This window comes from Acomys minous (genome assembly GCF_964271855.1).
Source record: "Acomys minous genome assembly, chromosome: 4".
Taxonomy (NCBI): Eukaryota; Metazoa; Chordata; class Mammalia; order Rodentia; family Muridae; genus Acomys; species Acomys minous.
Window position 1 is genome coordinate 101,443,279 of NC_140486.1, and position 21,078 is coordinate 101,464,356.

The 21,078-nt window shown below is 44.6% G+C and overlaps 1 long non-coding RNA gene across 1 annotated transcript; it reads right to left on the minus strand.

The window, feature by feature from the left end:
• Positions 1-428: 428 nt before the first annotated feature.
• On the minus strand, positions 429-4,038 carry LOC311596919. Its single transcript, XR_014779035.1, has 3 exons — positions 3,605-4,038; positions 1,935-2,142; positions 429-943 (listed from the first exon to the last, which is right to left on the minus strand). It is a non-coding gene; the product is annotated as an uncharacterized lncRNA (long non-coding RNA).
• Between the last annotated feature and the right edge of the window lie 17,040 nt (positions 4,039-21,078).

Here is a 21,078-nt window from a genome sequence, read left to right on the forward strand (position 1 = left end):
TCAACACATCCCTCTCAAAGGGAGTGGCTCTTCAAGGTCACCCAATGGGATTGTTTTTGGGGACAAAAGCCTGCTGAAGCCATTGAGTGTGAGGGCAGGGAAGCATAAACTACAGAGCCAGGGCAGGGGTTGAGGGGACTGTAGGTGTCATAAAATGGGTCTGGACACTTGTTGTGGAGACTCAGGAGGCTTTAACAAAACCCACGCAAACTATGTTAGTGACTTCATTTTTAACTGCTGTTAGAGCTCTGGGCACAAAACCCTACAAAGAAGGTTACAAGTTGGAGTTGGTTCAAATACAATAAACTGACACCATGGTACTGGGGTTCAGAAGGAAGCTAGATGGCAATTCAAATACCTACCCTAGAAACAGTTCACACTACCTCGTCTCTTAGGGTCACTAGTAGGTAGATCCAAGCAGTGATGGTAGACTACACGTTGTCTTAATACTTGCTTCCTTGCTGTAACAGAGCACGCAGACAAAGGCAGTTTAAGGATGGAAAAGTTTACTTAAGCCCACACTTTCAGAGGACAGTCAGTCTTCCATGGCAGGGAAGCCATAGTGGTGGGTGCCTGAAGCAGCTGGTCCCAGTGTGTCCACAGTCAGAAAGAATGGAAGGATGAATGTCCACACTTAACTTCTTTTTTGTGCTGCCTAGGACCCCAGGCCCAGGGATGGTGCCACTCACTTTAAGGGCATGTCTTCCTAGCGTGATTAACCTAACCAAGATCACTTCTTGCAGGTGTGGCTGGAGGCCTGTCTCCTAGGCCATCCCAGATCCGGTCAAGTTGATGGGCAACATTAAGCATCACACCAATCAATCTCCATTTGGAACAAAGAAACAAAGTAGTGGACAGAAACAATATGTAGGGCAAGCATTGCCACTGTCAGAGAAAACAGATGTCAGTTGATTCTTCCTTCTTTTCAGAGCAATGGCTTCATCTAGAGACAGTAGGGAATCAGGAAAGGTCTTGAGGCAAGATCTCCACGAGGCCCCACTGGCTAGCCGATTGGCTGTGTGAGAACAGCTCTGACATTCATAAAGCAGAGGATGCAACAGCGACCAAATGAAATGCTTAAACTACATTAACAACAAAACTTATACCCCACAATACCTATCTTAAATTATTCATCAGTAGGGTGCAAACCCATGGGACAATGCCAAATATCCACACCAATGAAAAGAACAGGACTCAGGATGTAGCTCTGTGGTAAAGTGCTTGCTCAGCATGTGCAAAGCACTGAACTAACTCTCCAGTGCTGCCCAGTGAGAAGAACTGAAAGAATGAGCATTTAACTGCTGTGCTGCTGACTGGAACCCCAAATGTAAACCCGGCTGTCCCTGAGTGGCTCAGGTGCTCATCCAGTAGCCGCTTGGGTTGGATTTGGTTTATGTATGGAAGTATTTTGCTTTGGATTTGCTTTGCTTTGCTTTGCTCTGAGGCCACAGCCTGAGTTCACGCAGCCTGTTTCTCTCAGGCCACTCTCTCCACCTGGAACTCATCTTGCTAGGGCCTGTCTGATTGCCAGTGTGGGGCCCCAGAGGCCTGTCTCTGAACCATACAGAATCTGTTTTCTCTCCAAGAGAGCTAAGTGTTAACACTGTCCTGAGAGCATTAATCTTGCAGGAAGGTGGACAGAGTTCAGAGTGCAGCAGATAAGCTTGCCTGCGAGGAGCAGGAGAGGGGTGAGCAGTGGCAGCGGGACCTAGAGGCAGAGGGAACCCAAAAGATTACTCTGAGAATTTCTTCTCTTCCCTCCTAGCACCTTTTTTTTTTTTTTTTTACTTTAAATACAATTTGATGTCTGTATAGAAATGTCGAGATAGGGCTGGAGAGATGGCTCAGCCATTAAAGGCGAGGCTCTCAACCAAAACTATAAGAGATGTAGAGTTAGATGAAGAAGCTCAACCATACAAGATGCTAAAATGTACCTGGAAATGCCGCAAGATGGATAAAATTGCATTTCCCAGAGAGAGCACCCACGTTGTTGGCAGGGTGATGAGGACAGGGCATGCTCGGGGAGGAGTGCAGGTGCAGTTAGACAATCTTGAGAGCCTCAGGGGTCTGCTTGCGCAGTGACGACTGTTAGAATTCCTTTCCAAAGGAGGCTGAGTCTTGTTGACAATGTAATTCGTTTTCCTAAGAGAATGTGCAGCAAATTATTTTACAAAGTGATAGGCAGAGAACATCCACCGAGGGCCACTGGCTTCCATTATTTCTCTGTGTACGTTTACATAAGTCAGAAAGTAGACATTTGCAGGAACGCGGCAAAGCATTATACTGTTAGGAGCATCTGTGCCAAATTCTACCTCCAGTGGCTTTTCAACCTGGAAATCTTGCTTCTAAAGTGGATGGATCTTTCAGGCAGATGTTTCTACATTCCATATAAAATCTCTTGTGTTTTGTTGTTTTGTTTTGTTTTTGTTTTTGTTTTTTCATGCAGCCTGAAACACTTGAGGTGATATGCCCGCCTTTACAAATGCATTTTTATCAAGTTATCAACTGCAATTCGGTTAATTACTCATTGTTTCAGGAACGCCATGGACTGCCTATAATATCAGGTGCTATCTTTTCTTAATACTTCTGCCACCACTACTAGTGGTCACCATGACAATGACAGTGCTCAAAGAGAGAGCATTTAGAGGATTACTGAAGAGGCACAAAACAATTACCAAGCATCCAAAGCATTCTCCTATCAGAAAGTGCTGTCCGCCAATTCAGATTCTACCATTTGGGTAGCAAAGAGTTACATCATAAGGCAGAACCTGATAGGCAATAGAGAAAAGATGGTTTGTAAATTAATTTGCACTCAAAATGTCAGCCTCCCATGCGGCCCTATAACATGAACGGTTTTCAGAGAATGAATGAATGTTTGCCCATTTCCCCCTCATACTCTGAACTTAGCCTTTCTGCATGGGGCACTTGGGGGCTTATGTGATGAGGATGTGGCTCTGAAGCTAGGACTCATGCTCTTAGCAGAAGGAACCATCATTTGGAGATGTCTGCAGTTCAGAGTGACCTATGGAAGACAGCAGCAAAGCCAGCAGCGCAGCTTGAGCAGACAGTCTACCTCAGATCAACCTGATTCTCACCTGCCGCCCTCCAGAACTCTGAGGATTTAACGCTGGTGTTTAAGCCACCCACTCTGTGGCAGTAGTAGGCCAGGTGGACTATGATGATCATTTCATCCTGTACACTTTCCATAGCAAGATATTTGGACCGGTTAGAGGGTTTTCACCGCTGACTCTACAGCATAGGGTTTCTCCCCAACTCTTTGTTCCCCACACTCTGAGACACAAAGCTTGCTGCTTGGTTTAGGAGTTTTAGGCAAGTGGCTTTGCTTCCTCTGCCTCTCCTTCATATCCGTGTAGCCATGGATACGTGAAGGAACGAAGACATAAGCATCGCCCCAATCCATGCCAAGGGACTAGAAAGTTCCCAGCTGAGGATAAACCACAGACCAGGGGAATGAGGTTGCTGAGAATGAACTCACTCTAAGGAAGGGGCCACGGGGACTAACAAACAAGGCTCCGCCCCCGCAGTTAAATCATGAGAAAGCAGTACTGAAAACAAACACGGTGCTGCTTAAGCTGGAACTCACCCAGACCTAAATGAGCAGGTGTGTCCTGTGAATGAAGCGATGGAGCTATTTTGACTTAAGTAGGGCCACACGTTGGCATTCGAGACGTGACCTGGAACTCAGAGAAGACATATTTTGTTGTTGTTCACTGCATAGGGCTGGGAAATGGATCCATGTTTTTGTTATCTCAAGGTCACCTTCCCTTCACACATCATTGCTTGACTGCTTGGGAGATCACATGCATGCCTGGCTCCTCTGTGTCGGTCTTCTGCTGAATGGAGCAGCTGGGCTTCTTCCATGGTTATAGGCTGAGCAGGAAGGATCCATTCACAGTTCCAGCAGCATCTCTGGACTAGTGAGGCGAAAGAACACTGCAAAGAGCTAGAATTCCAGCTAGCATCGTGGCCGGGGTCATAGATATATCTGTAGCATCTGGTTTAGCAACTGCCATTTGAAGAAGTATACAACACAGTGTGACCAGGTCTATCCTAATTGTCTGGGACACATACTTATCATCTTAAAAGTGGAAATGGAACAAAAGCATAGCCATAGGCTGTTGTGATTTGAATGTGAAATGATGCTCACATGTTGAACCAGTCATGCCCAGTTTGGGAACCAGTTGTTTGGAGGAGGTCAGGAACATTTAGGACTGTGGCCTTGCTGGAAAGAATAAGTTTCTGGGGATGGACCTGGGAATCTGCCTTTATTCCAGCTAAACACTCTAGAGCTCCTGCTCCTGCAAGATACGAAAAAGTCATGCTATAACCTCTCAATGTCACCGAACGAGCTGCTTGAGCCCCACCATGCATTTCTTGCCATGATAAACTGATAACCTCTGAAAGACTAGTTTTCAACAAGTGGGCCAAGACCCCTTTGGGGTTCAAGGACCCTTCCGCAGGGGTCACATATCAGACATCCTACATATCAGATATTTACACTATGATTCGTAACAGTAGCAAAATTATAGTTATGAAGTAGCAACATAAATAATTTTCTGCTTGGGGGCGGTCACCACAACAGGAGGAACTGTATTAAAGGGCCAGAGCCTTAGGAAGGTTGAGCACAACTGCTCTAAAACATTATCATTGTGTCATAGTGTGACGCAATGATCAAGGTTAACTGGACCAGATCTGAACAACACAACACTCAAGTCAATCTGGGAAGGCTTGTCCCATTCTTTCACTCGTTGTGACTTACAAATTACATGTATTGAGAAAGCATCTACCCAGACTCCTAGCTAGGTTAGTCCATGGAGCTAACCCTGTTCAAGGACTTGGACATTTTTGTGAATCAGCTTTGAAAGGGATGGATTCTAAAGAGCAGAGAATAGAGTGCATTGTGTACGATCTCTAGCACCTGGCATTGGCCCCTCTCCTCCACTTCATACGTTTTCTCCCTTTAGACAGGTTATGGTGAAGGAGATTCTGTGCAAAGGGAGAGAGAGCAAGGCTTTCAAAGGAAACAGGTCCCTATTCAGGGAAATAAAAGCTTTTGAACCCTCTCTGCATTGCCCGTTAAGCAGCTCTCCAAGACGCAGGCTGGTTCTTGCCCTGTGGAAACTCCTCACCATGAAGGGTTAACGCAGGACCTTTTAAAAGTCCCTCTCATTTCCAAACTGAATAGTTTGTCTTGTAGGAGGGATCTTGTTTTCTTTTCATTCTGAACCTAAACTTGGCATCCTATGGACGTTTTATTGCATGGCATTCCATCAGAGCTCAGCCAAGTCCCCCAGTTCAGGAATAGTAGCCGAGGAGGGTAGAATGAATGGCCTATTTCACATCTTTGGTCCTTTCCTTACTTCCATATGTTTCTCAATTTCTCACTTATAAACTTAATTAGATAAATATTTTTAAATATGGAGGGTGGAGAACGTGAGAAGTGGATGGATCTGAAATAAACTCCTGTGGCTACGGCACTTTCCTGCCCTGCTGTGCATTTCGAGAAACAGGTATTGGAGAGCCTTTGTTAAGAAGATGGATCAGGGTTTACTGGAAGAAAAGAGAGACCTTCGTGCCTAACCATGGGGGTAGAGAAGCCATAGGAATGTGGATAGCCCTGGGAGATAACGCTCTTACAATAAGCGGGTAATTGTGTTTATGGGAATGGAGATATTTATGATTGGTTTCTTGGATTAACTTCGGGGAAATGAGAAAGCCCTCACTGAGTGTTTACTTGGAATTTCATTAGAGGTGTACTTTGTCTCCGTGTCAGTAGCAGAGCCTCAGGAATGAGAGTGCAGATGTCTTAGACAAGGTTTCAGGGAAATGCCTCAAAGCAAGCCAAGAGGGGAACAAGCCTCCAGCCTGATGCTTCAGGAGGCGCTAACTCGGTATTTGTTGACTGTGTGGCCTTCAGCCAGTAAGTGAACTGCCAATCGTTTCCTGGGCTTTTACAATGAGGCTTGCTTTTCATGGAGGTGTGGGCGGGATGGGCTTAGTGACTCTGAAGTTACCCTGTTAATGCTAGCACTGGATTCCCCTCACTTTCACAGATGATCATTCATTATGCACGTGTTCCTGATAAAGGGCAGAACGAATCCAGGGATATCAGGTTAGGGCGTGGCACTTTGAACACAGACCTCCAGAGGAGCTGACTGATGTGTCTGGTTATTAATACAGAGATGGATGCCTGAGGGCAGGCGTGTGCTCGTGTGTGTTTATATTCTAGTTCTGTCCTTTTAACGGGTCTAACACTAATGAGTCATGAAGGCAGTGAACATATCAGGCATCCCGTCTTGGTTCCTGAACACATTCTCTACTAAGAGGAATGTAAATTCTTTGAAGAAATGGTAGATTCTGTGGCCAGGGGAGAGAAAAAAAAAAGAGCCAAGCCTTCAGTATCTTTTCATTTTAAAAAGTATCAAGATGCCCAAAGAAAAAATCGAGGAAAAGACTGAGGTTGCAGCTTGTGGGAGCTTCTATTGGCCAACTCTGAGATAGATTAGATAAAAGAGTTAACTGTTTTTAAATATTATAGACTATTAACTAAAAGTTGTCAGACTACTGACAACTAATGGAGAGGGAAGGAAAGCCCATCTTTATGTTGAGAAGCCAACCAATAAATGAAGAAGGGATGGTAAAATTAGAAAGTTGCCATTTGGCAGAATAGAGAGCATGTGTCTAGACAGTGAGGTTTTCCAAGCCAGTTTATAGGGCCTCAGTGAAGCTGCTGACTGACCTTTGAGAAGCAAAGTATTTGAGGTTTTTGCAGCACTAATTATAAGCCTGGGCAGTGGCACGTCTCCCTAATGGGACTGTGTCAAAGCCTTCCATTTAGGATGATGGGCTGGGTGTGGATGTAGGGTCCCTGCCCTGCCATGAACACTGGTGATTTCACCCCACGTTCATACTGATCCTTAACATTGGAGACGAGTTCAAGAAGCCCTTTATAACTTAGTCAGGTCCTTTGGCCTCGCTCAGAGGCAGCAAGCACATACTGTCTCATCTATAGAACTTTGAGCTGTGTCATATTTATAGAATGAATTGGGGGGGGGGGGTGGGGGAATTGGATAAAGTAGTTTGGGAGATGGCTGAGTCATAAAAGTGCCTGTTATGCAAGCATGTGGTCTTGAGTTCAATTCCCCAGAACTCACATAAAAGTTGGTCACAGTAGAATGCACTTGTAAGTCTGACACTGGGAAAACAGAGACAAACAGATCCTTGGGTCTCTCTGGTCAGCTGGCCTCTCCAAATTGATGAGATCTAGGTCCCAGTGAGAGATTTGGTCTCAAGAGAAAAGACACCTGAGGTTGACTTGATAAATTAGTCATCAGGGAGACAGGAGAAATACTTGTTTCCATGTTGTAATCTAGTTTTACTACATGGTGAAAAGGTTGGGGATATTGATTCTTACAATCTAGAGAAATCTACAAGATCATTCAGCTCTGTTCAATTCTGTCTTCTCTCCTGTCTGTGAACGACAGGGAGTGTACTCTGTGAAATGGAACCCTCATAAAAGCTAACTGAATTTGAACAGTGTGTTGCTTGGGATTCTGAATGGCCCTAGGTAGACTACAGATGGGGCCAGGGTATCTGGAGAAAGGAGGGGACAAGGCACATACACATGGTATGTAAGCAGGTCAGCCAACAACATAGACACCTAACTAGAAACAGCCACGGAACCCTTTAGTGAAAGGTTAGGTGTCTGGAGCCATCAGATTGGGTGGGAAGGTGATTACCCCCTCTCCCAGGAGGCTTTCCTAAGGATTTGTTGAGATGACAAAACTGAGGTTGAGAAGTAGGGAGACTTGATAGCCTATGACCATAAAGTGGGGGAGAAGATCCCCCTCAGTCATGGACCAAGGGGAGGGGAATAGGGTGAGGGTGGGAGGGAGGGAGGAAAGGGAGGATACAAGTGATGGGATAGCAATTGAGTTGTGATCTGAGTAAATTAATAAAAAATTAAATTAAAAAAAAGTGGGGAGACAGAAGGCCTTATCCTGTCCTGAGTATTGAGTTCCTGCGGACTCTCAGAGTCTGCTTACTCTTGCAAAGTCACGCACTTTTCTTTATGTCACTTACAGTGAGACAGAAAGAAAGCTGGAGCGCTGAGGGGGGAGGTGGGCATACTAACCAGGAAGAAATACAAATCAGACTTGACCAGAGGGAAGAGAAGCCTCAGCCAGCTGCATGGGAACAGGAAGGATGTTACATGCTACTTTAGCTGGTCTCTTTCCTGCTGGGGAAAGTCAATGCGTAAATAATAAAATTTATAGTGCGTGGAGGGTTGAGAGCCAGACTCAAGGCGTTCAAGTCTGAGTTTCGGTCCTGAATAGAGTGCCTATTGTCTCCCCCAGATCCCCCACTTCCAGTGAATTGGTCTGCTGCTGAGCGGCATCACAGGGTCTTCTCACAGAGTAGGGCTTTGTTTTGAGAGTGAGAGACTGACACTGATTTTAGTTAAAATGATCTCTTCTCCGCAACGGTATGTCATGGCATCACACATTTCTAGAACAGAAAGGGTCTTAGAAAATGTGGAAACAGAAGGAAGAGATATGGCCGGGCAGGAAGGATTGTGTACAAGGGCTGGAAAAACCCAAATCCCGACCCTAAAGAGATCATATGACAGATGCAGCCTTGCCATGTATACACCTGGATCATCCATCTTTCATGTCAGTGTCAACTGTCAACTGAAAAATGCCCAGCTTGACCACTCACCCGAGTCACCTAACAGATCGGGAGCCAAATCCACTTTCTCTTTAGGTGTCACGGGATGGTGCGCCCATTCTGTCCCTTGACTTGGGCCTGCCAAGACTCTGTGGACTTGAGAAAAGGAATTCTAGAGAATTTCTTTTGTTTTTTTGTTTCTAAAACAATGGGGACTTTGTTTGGTCCAATCCTGAATCCTCAAAAGTAATGTGAGTGTAAGGGGTGATTGTGGACCATGTGACTTAAAATGGAGTCTGCATATTGGTCCTGCCTTTGAAGGAGGAGAAAATGAAATACTGGGAGCAAAGCACTCAGCACTGTTTTTAGACTAAAATAACCACCATTCATTTAAAATGCACTGATACTGCCTCATCACTTCTGTTTCTAGAATAAATCAAAGCCAGCATCTTGACAGCTGTTTAAAGACGCATATGCACATGTGGAGTGGGCAGAGGTCATCATTGGGTGTAATCCTCATCAGATTGCTTTCTACCTTGTTGTCTGGAGCAAGGTCTCTCTCAAAACCTGCAGTTCACTGACTGGACAAGATCAGCTGGCCAGTGGGATCTAGAGACACTTCTGTCTTTGCCTTCCCAGTGCTGAGAGACAAGCCTGTGCCACCTCGCCCAGCATTTTACATACTTAATGGGGAATCTCAACATTGGTCTTCCTGTTTATGTGGTAATTACTTTAACAACTGAGCCTTTTCCTTAGCTTTCCTCTGATAACATTAAAAGGCCAATATAAGGGCAAGGGAAATGGCTCAGCAAGTAAAGACATTTGCTTGTGCTGCCAAGCCTGATGATTTGAGTTTGATCTCCTGGGCCTACTTCTTGGAGAGAAGTGACTCCGGTAAGTTGTGCTCTGTCCTCTACATATGCACTGGGACACCTGTGCGTCCCCAAATAAAATAAATAGATGCTTGAGACAAGAATTATGCATACATTTCCCTCTCTTGGTGTCCTTGTGTCCTCTGCCATCAGTCCTGTGAATGAATGCAGGCAAATCTGTTGGAGAATTAGAGACACAAGTCCTGCGTTCCCCATTGCCCTGACTGGCAGTTGGTGATAGGCAGACAGTGAAGTGGGACCATCTCAGATCATCTAACCATCTGCTGATCCTCCCTCCAATTAAAGGTGCTCATGGAAACGTGGTAAAGACCCGCTAGGCTGGCCTACAACTGAACTGCTCAACCAATCTGTAAACATCGAGAGTTAAACGAGTCGTTGCTGTTTATGCCCTCAATCTTTAAGGTGGTTTGTTGTCAGCCCAAATTAACGATACAGAACCTTTATGTGTTCATAGCCCAAATAAGCGGGCAATGATATATAATAAAATGTTAAGAGACCTCCCTCTGTCTGGTCAAATTCTTTTTTCATCAGAGGAGGTAGATTTGTACAGTGTTAACTGTTATATTGTCCCTTCCCCTCCCATTTTCTGATGAGGACTGAAATTTGTGACCCTAGAAAGGAGGCCTTTCATTGGGTGGGGTAGGGAACTAGGATATGACCTGGCTGGTTAACAACATGCCCTAAGTGACTGAACCAATCAGCCTGTCTTTGCCCTCTTGGAAACTCTTACCACCCACTGTGTCCCAGACTAGAACACCCCACCCTCCCTAGTCCATCCTCCGAAACAAAGATGCATGTGAGCACGTAGTGGAAATGTCAGGCAATGAGACTTGGCAGAATCCGGGTTCCCGACACTCTGTGTCAGGGTTCCATGAGGGCAAAAGTGCCAAGATGGAGTCCCAGATGCCAGGAAGATCCCGCTTGTGGCTACCTCGCTTTCCTGTGAGTGGCTCTAGAGAAACTCCAGGCCTTCAGTTCACTTTTACCTTTCAACCTTCTTGCTCCTGTTGTTACTGTAACCTATTTTCTTTATCTCAGTCCCCCACCATATCCCTTGCCAATTTCACTGGTATTTAATAGTCAATGACAAAAATATTCTTTGATTCTAAGACATCAACCAAACTCTCCCATCCTCTTATTTCCACTATGTGAGAGTAAAAGAGGTCAAAGTTATGTCCTTGGGTAGGCTCGATTTCTGTCATTTTCCTTCACTGTTGTGTATCCCACATGCACCTGCCTGTGTCTCTCATTGGCATCTAAGAAAATGGCACCCACTGGAGAGGTGTGTGGCAGTTGTTCCAGGGTCACCCCTCCTGCCCTAACTTACTGCTGCCTGCCTCCTTCTGTTTCTCTGGTTTTAAGTTCTGACCACTGGCTGCCAACTATCCTCTTTGTTTTTATTGGTTTCAACTTTCTACTCTAGCTTTCCTAGGTCTATTTCTGTTGCTGTGATAGCACAGCCCTACAAGAGACAACTTAGAGGAGGAGGATTTATTTCAGCTCAGAGTTAACACTTATAGTCCATCATAAAGATAAATGGAAGATAAAATGGTAAGGAATTTGAAACAACTAGTCATGTCACATCCATGATTGAGATAAGAGAGAAATGGATGCCCATGCATGCTTGTTTGCTTGTGGTAAGCTCTATTTTTTTTTCTATCCAAGACTCCTGTCTAGGGAATGGCATCACCTACAGTAGGCTGGCTCCTCCTCCATCAACTAACTTAATAAGACAATTCTTCTGGACCTGCCCACAGGCCAGTGCAATATTGAAAGACTTTCTCTGCGTGATTCTATGCTACGTCAAGTTGACAAAGCTAACTGTTACACTGAGTTTAATATAGTCTTCCTTCTGATTTAATATTTCACCCTCAGCCAATCGAGAGCCCCTATTTCATAACTGATGTCCCTAACCTATTTGGGAATGCTTTGGTGTTTTACCATCTCAACTTCAAGTCAGGGTCCAGAAAATTTTCTCAATAAAGGGCTGGATGATAAATACTTTGGTCTTTAAAGATAGTGCCTGTTACCTACCCTTTGCCTGTGTTAAAGACTTAAACACCATTCTTTGCTTAGAGCTGTGCATTCTTTGCTTAGAAACAGAGGGAAAGGTGAGTTTGGCCTGTGGACCACACTTTGCCAACCCTTTCCTTTGAAAGCTGAGCTGATTCTTAAAACACAGGCTTCCTCTGCAAAGGAGAAGGATAAAAGCAACAACCTTGTGTGACTCATATACTAATATACTCATATACAACAACCAAGTATCTCATATACTTGTTTTCTAGTTTCAATTGGGTGGACTATGTTTTAAATAAAGGAGGGAAGAGATTCTTCAGGCCAAGTAATTATACCATGGACAGGCAGAATGACCTTCCCAGGGACCCCAGGCAAGCCAAAGAGAAAAATGACTCAATGATGCCGTATCAGAGGTTATTGCCAGGATGATAGTCAAAGTATTTAGCACCCAATAAAGCCCAGGTGCCCACATTCAAAGGTCACTGGAGCTTGGATGCCCGGTTGTAGCACATCTCCCATTGGGTTAATGCCCTCTTTTAAGGCAGGGAAAATAATTCAGCCTAGCTGGACTCACTCTTTAGATTACCTGGAGTTCTGTTTAAGTAAAATTTAGAGGCTTTCACTGAAGGCAGCCACAGGACTCCAAGCAGAAGCAGGCACCATGGAGAGCGGCCAAGCCAAAAAGTAAAGAAAGTGGACTTTGGTCAGGACTTCTGCTCTCACCCGCTGTGTGACCTCCCGCACGTCACGCCTCCCACTATAAAATGAGAACTTTGCAACAGATGATGGTGACGTGCAGCCTCGCCATCCTGCGGTTATGATGGAGGGTTGGGGCCTGACCTGGTCCTGACTTCCTTTCTAGGCAGTTGCTAAACAGGAAGTGAGCTCACAGGGAGGGAACCACGGGAAGGCTGAGGGTGGAGATCTCCTGTAACAGCCACCGGAAAGCCTAGCAGAGTCCTACCTTGCCAGAAAAAAGTTAGAGCCCTGTGACTGCAAGGAATCTCTTCAGCTCTTACCTCCGGGGCCTTCCAAACATTAGACAATTTCTCATCTTTAGCCTGAATAAAACCAAACCATGGTGATGTTCAGAGGATTCAATACGCAAAGAGAAATAAGGAGTGAACTCACAGATAAGCAAAAGTTTATCTAGAGGCAGTCAGTCATTTTTGCAGTTGTGAAAACGACATTTTATCTCTGATAGTATATACAAAGCCAAGAACCACAGTCTTCCTCCCACCACCACCCCTATTTTTTAAACTAGTTTTTAAAACTAGCATACACAGTAGCTTCATTATGGCATTTTTGCACACACTTTCTTCTTGTGGATCTCCCACTCCCCTGACCTTTCCTTCTGGTCCCTCCCCTGCCCGATAGCCCCTAATTTGCCTTCAGATCACATGTAATCCTCTTTTGTCCCTTTCACTTAAGACCTCATTCTCCTGGATGTAGGCTCTTTTAAATTTTATGATCTATATAGGCATACATACAAATATACACACATGCATGCACACACGCGAACACATCATAAATATGCACTCATGGAAAAATACACATACACACACATTAAAAATTAAAAGTACCCATATGAGAGAAAACATGCAGTATTTGTCTTTCTGAGTCTGGGTATCTTGCTTAATATAATTTTCATATTCATCCACTTTCTAAGAATAATATTTTTCTTTTTACAGTAGAATGACACTCCATTGTGAATATGTACCACGTTTTTTATTATCTATCAACCTGCTGATGAACATCTAGAGTGATGCGGCTTCCTTGCAGTTGTTATTAGAGTGGCAGTTAACGTGATGTGTAGGTGTGTCTGTGGCATGGTATGGAATCCTCTGGGGATATGCCCAGGAGTTGTTAGATGGTAATTCACTTCTCTTTTTGTTTTGTTTTGGTAGTTCTGTTTTTAAATTTTTGGAGAAACTTCCATACTGATTTCCATGATGGCCGTACCTATTTACTTCCTTTCGGCAGTGAGTAGGGGCTACTTTCCCCCATCATTTCATCAGCATTGGTTGCCCTTTGCTTTCCTGATAACAGTCATTTTCACTGGGATGAGGTGGACCCTCAAATTTCCCTTTGCATTTTTCCCGATGGCCAAAGACATTGAATATATATTTTTTTTTAAGTGCCTGGACATTTGTCTTCCTTTCATTTTTTTTCCATTTTGGAATTATCTAGTTAGTTCATTAGCCTATCTACTGATTAGAATATTTGAGGTTTTTAAAAATTATTTTTTAAATTCTCTGTATATTCTAGATGCTGACTCCTGTCTGAAGTACATGCTGTGGGCCTCCTCTTTCCTCTGGTGTTTTTTTCCTTTGCTGTAAAGAAGCCTTTGAACTTCATGGAATCCCACTTACAAAATCACAGAGCTATTTTTGTGTTTGCAATCCATTTCAGAAAGTTCTTACCTGTATCAGTATCTTAAAGTGCTTTCCCTGTAGTTTTAGTATTTTAGATCCTGCATTAAGGTATTTGATCCATTTTTTAGTTGCTTTTATTGTGAACAGGATGAAAGATGTTGACAGAATTTCATCCCTGGATGTGTGGATATCTTTTCCAAGCACTGGTATTTAAGGGGGTGCTCTTTTCCTCTGTAAATGGTTGACACACAGTTAGCTGGCTGTAGATGTGCGGATCTATTCCTAGAACTTCTATATTATCTTCATCATTAACTTGGGCCACATGTCTGCTTTTGTCACTATGGTTCTGTTGTATAGTTTGAGTTTAGGTATTATGAAACCTCTAGTATTATTCTTTTTGCTTAGATTTGTTTGGTTACTCAGATCTTTTGTATTTCCATATGAATTGTAGGGGTTTTTTTTCTAGTTCTGTGAAGAATATCATTGGAATTTTGACTGGGATTGTTTTGAGTTTTATAGGGCTTTTGGTGATATAGTTATTTTCACAGCTTAATTCTGCCAATCCATGGGCATGGAGGGTCTTTGTATCTTCTAACGTGTTTCTTAGTTTCTTTCTTCATCGTCTTAAATTTTTCATGATAGAGGGCTTTCATGTTTTTGGTTAGAAAACTTTGAACCTTAATCTGGACTATGAGAACACTATCTGAGAAATCACCTTTGAAAGACAGATGAAAGTAACTTTATGCCTCACCAATACTCTTAACACCATCAAGATCATCAAGAAGCACTGGGAGGTGAGAAATCCTACAGACAACAGTAACATAAAGTGTCACAATGATGAAATTTACTGTCAGTCTAGATAGTATCCTACAACAAGAAAAAAAAAAACCTGAGCAATTCAGACTGAGTTCCACTCACAGTTATGTATCAATATTGTATCATTAACTGTTAACAAATATATCTTACCTTTCTACCAATTTGAAACTATTATAAAGAAAAGTTTCCTGAAAAACAAAACAAAATGACAGCAGCAGTACCTTAGTCTGGAGAGATGGCTCAATGAGCAATGGTTGCTCTTGCAGAGGACCAGGGTTTGGTTCCCAGCAGGCATACAGTGGCTTACAACTCTCTTTAAATTTCAGTTCCAGGACCTCTTATGGCTTGTTCAAGCTTTGCAGACATCAAGCATACATGTAGTGCACAGACATACATTTGGGTACGTAGGCTTAAATTGTTCAAAACCCACTTTAGGCTTTTTAAACACTTCAACCTCACTTCTAACCCACTGGCCAGAGGAAGGGGAGAAAGAATGTAAACAGAAAAAGGGGGTTGTGAACCTGTTTAGATGTAGTTCCTTAGGCCAATTACACTCTGCGTTGTCAGGACACCAGCAGTCCAGTCCAATAATAGCCAACACCAAACAGCAACATGAATCCGAATTGTAGCATGATCCAGCAGAAACTGCAAGGCTCTGCCGAATTGGACAGGTCAGTGGAAGCAGCCAGAAGCAGCCGAAGCACCACGAGACCTTCCCTGTAGCACTTCTCACCGTGAGGTGAAGACCAGCGAAGGCCAACAAAGGCCAGCAAAGATAAGCAAAGAGCTGCACGGTGTAACAGTGTAGCAACGCAAAAAGCCTTGCCCCACTGTCCCGGGTTCTATTTATACTCCTTCCAGTCGTCACACACCCTCTCACGTGTCTGCTCCCAGCAAAACATCACATGCCCTCTCATAAGACATCGTGCAGAAAAACATCATGGGACACAACTGAGTCTTCAAAGAAACCAGCAAGTTCCACTTAACAGGAAAGAGATAGTTATGTAAATATAAGTATTCATATACATTATATATTATAAAGTAAATGTATTTTTAAAGGTACCTACTGCCAGACCTCGTCCTCTAGATACAACAGAGAAAATGTAACCATTAAATCTCAACAATATGATTACCTGAACAAGACCAGCGTAACAACAATGCTGGTTGGCGTGCCACAGTAGGACAGAGGAACTTCCATGTGGTTTCACTCCTAGAGTAAGAAGCATGGCTGCTGGGAGAGAAAGAAGCAATTTACACCAGGGACGAGGCTCTTTCATAGGTTCTCTAATCCCAAGTGGTCAGACCCGGGTGCACATACACATGAGAATGTATGTACCTGTGTGGGTGCATGCATGTACACACACTTGCATACATGTAACAATAATAATCAAAGGCGGGATGACGAATTTGGGAGGGAGCGGGTCGGACACGCAAGCAGTTTTGGAGGAGGGAAGGCAGGGGTGATATAGAAGCAGTGTCATGCATGAAGTGCTCAACACTAACATTTTTTAGTGCAAGGTAACATATCTTTTATATTTCATTTTCTGCTCCTTAAGGAAAATCATAAGGAAGAGGAGGAATAAACGTCTCTGGTAGAAGATGTTCTCATCTACAAAGCTGTAGAGGAACTGGGTACATTCTAAACACTGTTCTGCATGAATACATTACTTACTTTTAAAAATTAAATATTGAGAATATTAAGATTACAGTAAGAACAACTCTGTGACATTATAGGAAGAGGCAGGTGACTTTGGGGCTCCCTAAAGACTCGGGGCTCTGCAGCTTGACAGCAGCCATTTCCTACAAGAGGAAATCAACACATGGAGTGAGTCAGCGCCAAGAATGGTGACAGAGCTTCTGGGAGTTCATGGGATCAGGACACACGGGCCCCAGCATCTGGAGATGGGAATGGAGGAACCAGGAGGGAAGAAGGTGCACAGTGAGATCTGATCCAAGCAGTCAAAGGTCAGCGGCTGGTCCAGATGCTCCCACCTGTTTCCAGCCTGCCTCGCCGCCTCTGTCACTGGACGTGAAGGGACAAGAGTGTTAAATGGAAATAGGAGTCAGAATTAAGAAAAAAAATCTCGAGTCATTTCTCAGTCCTTAACGTGAAGCCTTGGGGGGGGGGGCACTAGAAGGGCTTCATGGGCTCTTTTTGTTTATTAGAGTTTTCATTCCTTTTTTGTTGTTGTTGTTATATTTTGTTAAGCTAGTTTGCCAGAATTTCCTGTGCTACAGCTGAGACTCCGTAGTCTGGAGAATTCTGCGGACAAAGTCGTATTTCTTCTTCCACCCCTACTGTGCATTTGGCCTTGATTAATTAAGCACTCTGCTACATCTGTGCACCTTCCTGCATTGCTCCCCGGAGACAGGGGAGCTTAAGCCTTGTGCCCTATACATAATCAGCAAGCTCCTCAGGGAGGAAGTGGGCCTAAGCACCTTGTACATGCTGCAGCCGGCTGAGGGGCAGGTGAACAGCTACCCCATCGTTGCACACCCCACCCACTCCACTGGTCTGCCCTTCCCCAAAAGTTCTGTGTGAGCGTTTGCATTTCATAGCGGAAGGGAGTATAGAATTTATTGTTTCGAGTCAGGCCACATTCAAGGGAGACAGCATGAGGCTGTGAATAATTCTGTGGGGTGTCCAGCATAAAGAGGAAATGCCTGGAGCAAATGAGAGTGTAAGGTCCCACCACCTGCCACCTGCTCAGGAGATGAGAACAGCAGCAGCAGCAGCAGCAGCAGCAACAACAACAACAACAACAAAAAGATGCACACAGCATGTCTTAGGGTCTAAAAGCTACACATTAAGCTAAGAAAGTATGCAGTAAATTTGCACCATGTTCATGGAACCTATGTGGGGAGCTGACCCCAGTCTTGCCTCTGGATCCTGACCCACCTTAATTTTCCCCCACACAGGCGCCTTCTCACACCACAAGGGCACCTCAGGGCGCACATGCACATGAACCAGCTGGCTTTCAGAGATCTGCTCATGGTCTTCAGAAATAGCTGTCTCTCAGCCGTCCATTGAGGAGGAGGCATAGACTTCCTCTGTGAAAAGAGTTCTGGGGCTGCAGGTCCCCTCCAGTTAGGCCGACTCTCTGCTGTAGGCAGGCATGACTGTGATCTTCAGATTCCTCACGCTCAAGAGGAGGGCAGCTAGAGGAAGTCTCTGAGTGGTTCCCCCCATGAAGTGTGGGGCTCAGGGACAGCTTCTCTTGCCTCGTGTTGTAAGCTGAACTCTCATTCTTTGCAGCTTTATTGGGTGACGTTGTAAATCCCAAGGTGACTGCGCTCGGAGGCCGGGCCTTGATGAGATAACTGAAGTTGAATGTAGTCGTGATGGGGGAACCTGGTACCACAGGACTGGTGTCCTGATACATGAAGAACACCAGAGACAAGCCCCCTCTCTGCATAGACAAAGGCCAAGAGAGTTCACACCCAGCCAAACACCATGGCATCCTCCTGCCTGCAGGCCGAGGAGAGACTTACCAGGACACTTGCGGGCACCTCCATCGATCATGGGCTTCTATACTCTAAAGTGGCAAATAAGCAAGTTTTGTCGTTTAAACCATCTCAGTTTGTAGTCCTTTGCTACAGCAGCCTGTGGAGATGGATACACCTGGGAGCAAGTACAGCCCGGAAAAAAGCTGTGTGCGCAGAGAGTGTATGATCTCCATCTTCCCAGTGTCAGGAAACAGAGAACGGGTCATGAGCAAGAGGTCCTGATTAAGAAAAACGGAGCAAAGGTACAAGAAAGTGAGGTGATGGGTGTCTGCCATATGTAGAACACTGTCAAGGCATTGCTCACTTATTCCCACATTTATGTAACAAGAGAGTGCTAAATCTCTACTTCTGCCAGGCATTGAGTGACAGGAAAGAGTCCTGCCCTCGGCAGGCCTACCTCCAAGCAGGGCTACTGCACGGTGGTGTTAGGACAGGCCCTTACATACTAAAGAGAGGGCTGGACAACAAACACCCTTCGGGGAGACTTTGTTGGCTCAGGGACTACTGTACCCTCCATGCGTTCTTCATCTCATATAAGGGGGAATTCCTCCTTAGTGATCACTCCGCTCCCATTTCTGCACTCCCCAGAGGAAGGATGCGAGCAGCCCCTCCAGCCTCTGAGCTCAGCTGGGTTCTGCAGGTGGCTCTGGAGCCACTGGGCTTGAGCAGTCATGGAGAGGTACCTCACACAGGCCTTCTAATCTCCAGTTCTGTGTGGAGAGAGGACAGGTCAGCACAGGGACTTCAGCTTTGGGTCAGGAGGTGTCGTGGGTGGACATGAGCACCACCAGCTCCCACCTCTCAGCCAGTAGTTTAGATTCCTGGATTCCCAAGCTACTTAATGCACCTGCGATGTGCCTTGTTTTTTTTTTTTTTTTTCACACACCCAAGGTGATGTTACAGCACTTTGCTTTGTTTTGAAGGAAGAAAAGAGAAAACTGGCATCCCCTCTCCTTCCTCTCCTTTCCACCCCTTTGCAAGCAGAGTGTGTGTGTCTCCTTATGCTCAGCTCAGTGTCCCACAATCCACTTTGCTCTGCATCAACTGTTCAGGCCCTGTGATTCTCAGGGCTGCAACATGAAGGTCCATCAGATTAGCATTGATTACCAACACAATTTTTACATTGATTTTTTTTTAACCAGGGGGAATTTTTATTTCTCCTATCTTACCTCTTTTTATTGTCAAACTCTGAGTGTACTAATTGGCTTCGTACCAGAACATACCTCTGGGTTTCATGGGGTGGAAATAAAAGGGAAATGAACCTAAAAGTTCTCAGTCATTATCTGCCAATGGTAGGAACGTGAGAACGGTACGCCCTGATCAGACTTGATCGTGAGGTGCTCTTTCAAAAAAAAAAAAAAATTTCTAACTATTGCCTTGAATATCTTCCCTCTAGACATTTTAAGCCAGCAAACTCCCAAACAAAACCGACTGGAAGGAAAACATTGCAGGAATTTTATATTTTCACAGCTGGTTTTAGCAGGAAGGTAGCGAGAAGTAACATGGAATTCTGAATGATCTGGTCAGTCCTTCGGTTCATGTTTAAGTTGTCTGTCTGTCCGTCTTTTTTCTTCAACTCCTTGGCTCAAGCAAGCTTTGTTTTTCTTATGTAAAAGGATTAGGACAAATGGGTCATACAAGCAGCTAATTCAGCTTGTGGAGATAGACTGGAGGGATGTCTCCATGGGCTAGACTAAAGACGGCTTTTCTGTTCGCCTAGGATAATTCCCCACACCTGTGCCTGCTAGTGCTGCCCCAGTGTGTCCTTCCCATGTGGCCTACCGTCTTCTACTTTCTAGCTCTTGTAGAGTCTTAGAGACCAGCATTTAGCTCGGAATCTTCAAGGTCTCCTACCCAAGATCCTCACCTTCAAATATGATTCCTGCTCAAGTGCCTCACCTAGAGCTCGTCCTTTTCCCAGTGTGCATCAGCCTGCTCTCGTTGCCTCTTCACTCACTCATTGGCTTAGGTTCTTGGTGGGCAGCACTGGTAACTTGTAGGACAGAGTATAGGATGGCACCAAACAGCCTTCACAAATTCCATAGGAGACCAGGCAGGGCACAAGAGTGTGGTGACGAGGACTTACCGCTACCAGAATACTGTCCTTTCTTGATTCAACTGACGGCCCCTGGAGTGTTCATGCTCAGCCTATAAAACATGCCCAGAAGTTCTTCTCCACAGAGTCTTCATAGATGAGTCACAGGGCAAAGCAGAGTGCGGGGTTCACGTCATTGAAATGTGGTTACTCTTAAAATAAATCGCGTTTATCATTGTGGGGGATCTGCCTGGCTGGCAAGACAGAGCATGTGTCACAAGGCACCAGGCTAATCAGCAAACAGAAAATAGAAAAACTAATCCCCAGTGAACGTTGGCATCATTTTACAATAAAAACACCTAGGGGGCACGTTTTTCCCACTTTGGTAAAACTTGCAATTTTGTCTTTCAAAAATGCAAATGTCACATTTATTTCCCCTGGATCTAGAGTCTCTTGTGTCTTATCTGACCCCCATATTGTGGAAACAACACAGGCCAGAGGTTCTTACACTTCCATATCCCTGATGGAAACATGACTTTGGTCACTGTCATGTGACTTTTTTGACCCTTTGTTTCTTTTGACATCAGATTTTTAAAAAATTAACTTTGATGTTTAAAACCTTATACAAAGGCTGAGGATATAGCTCAGTTGGTAGAGTCCTGGCTTAGCATCCCCCCAAATAATCCTAGCACTGCAGAGGGGAAGCAAAAAGATTACAAGTTAAATAGGGAGTTTGAGGCTAGCCTGG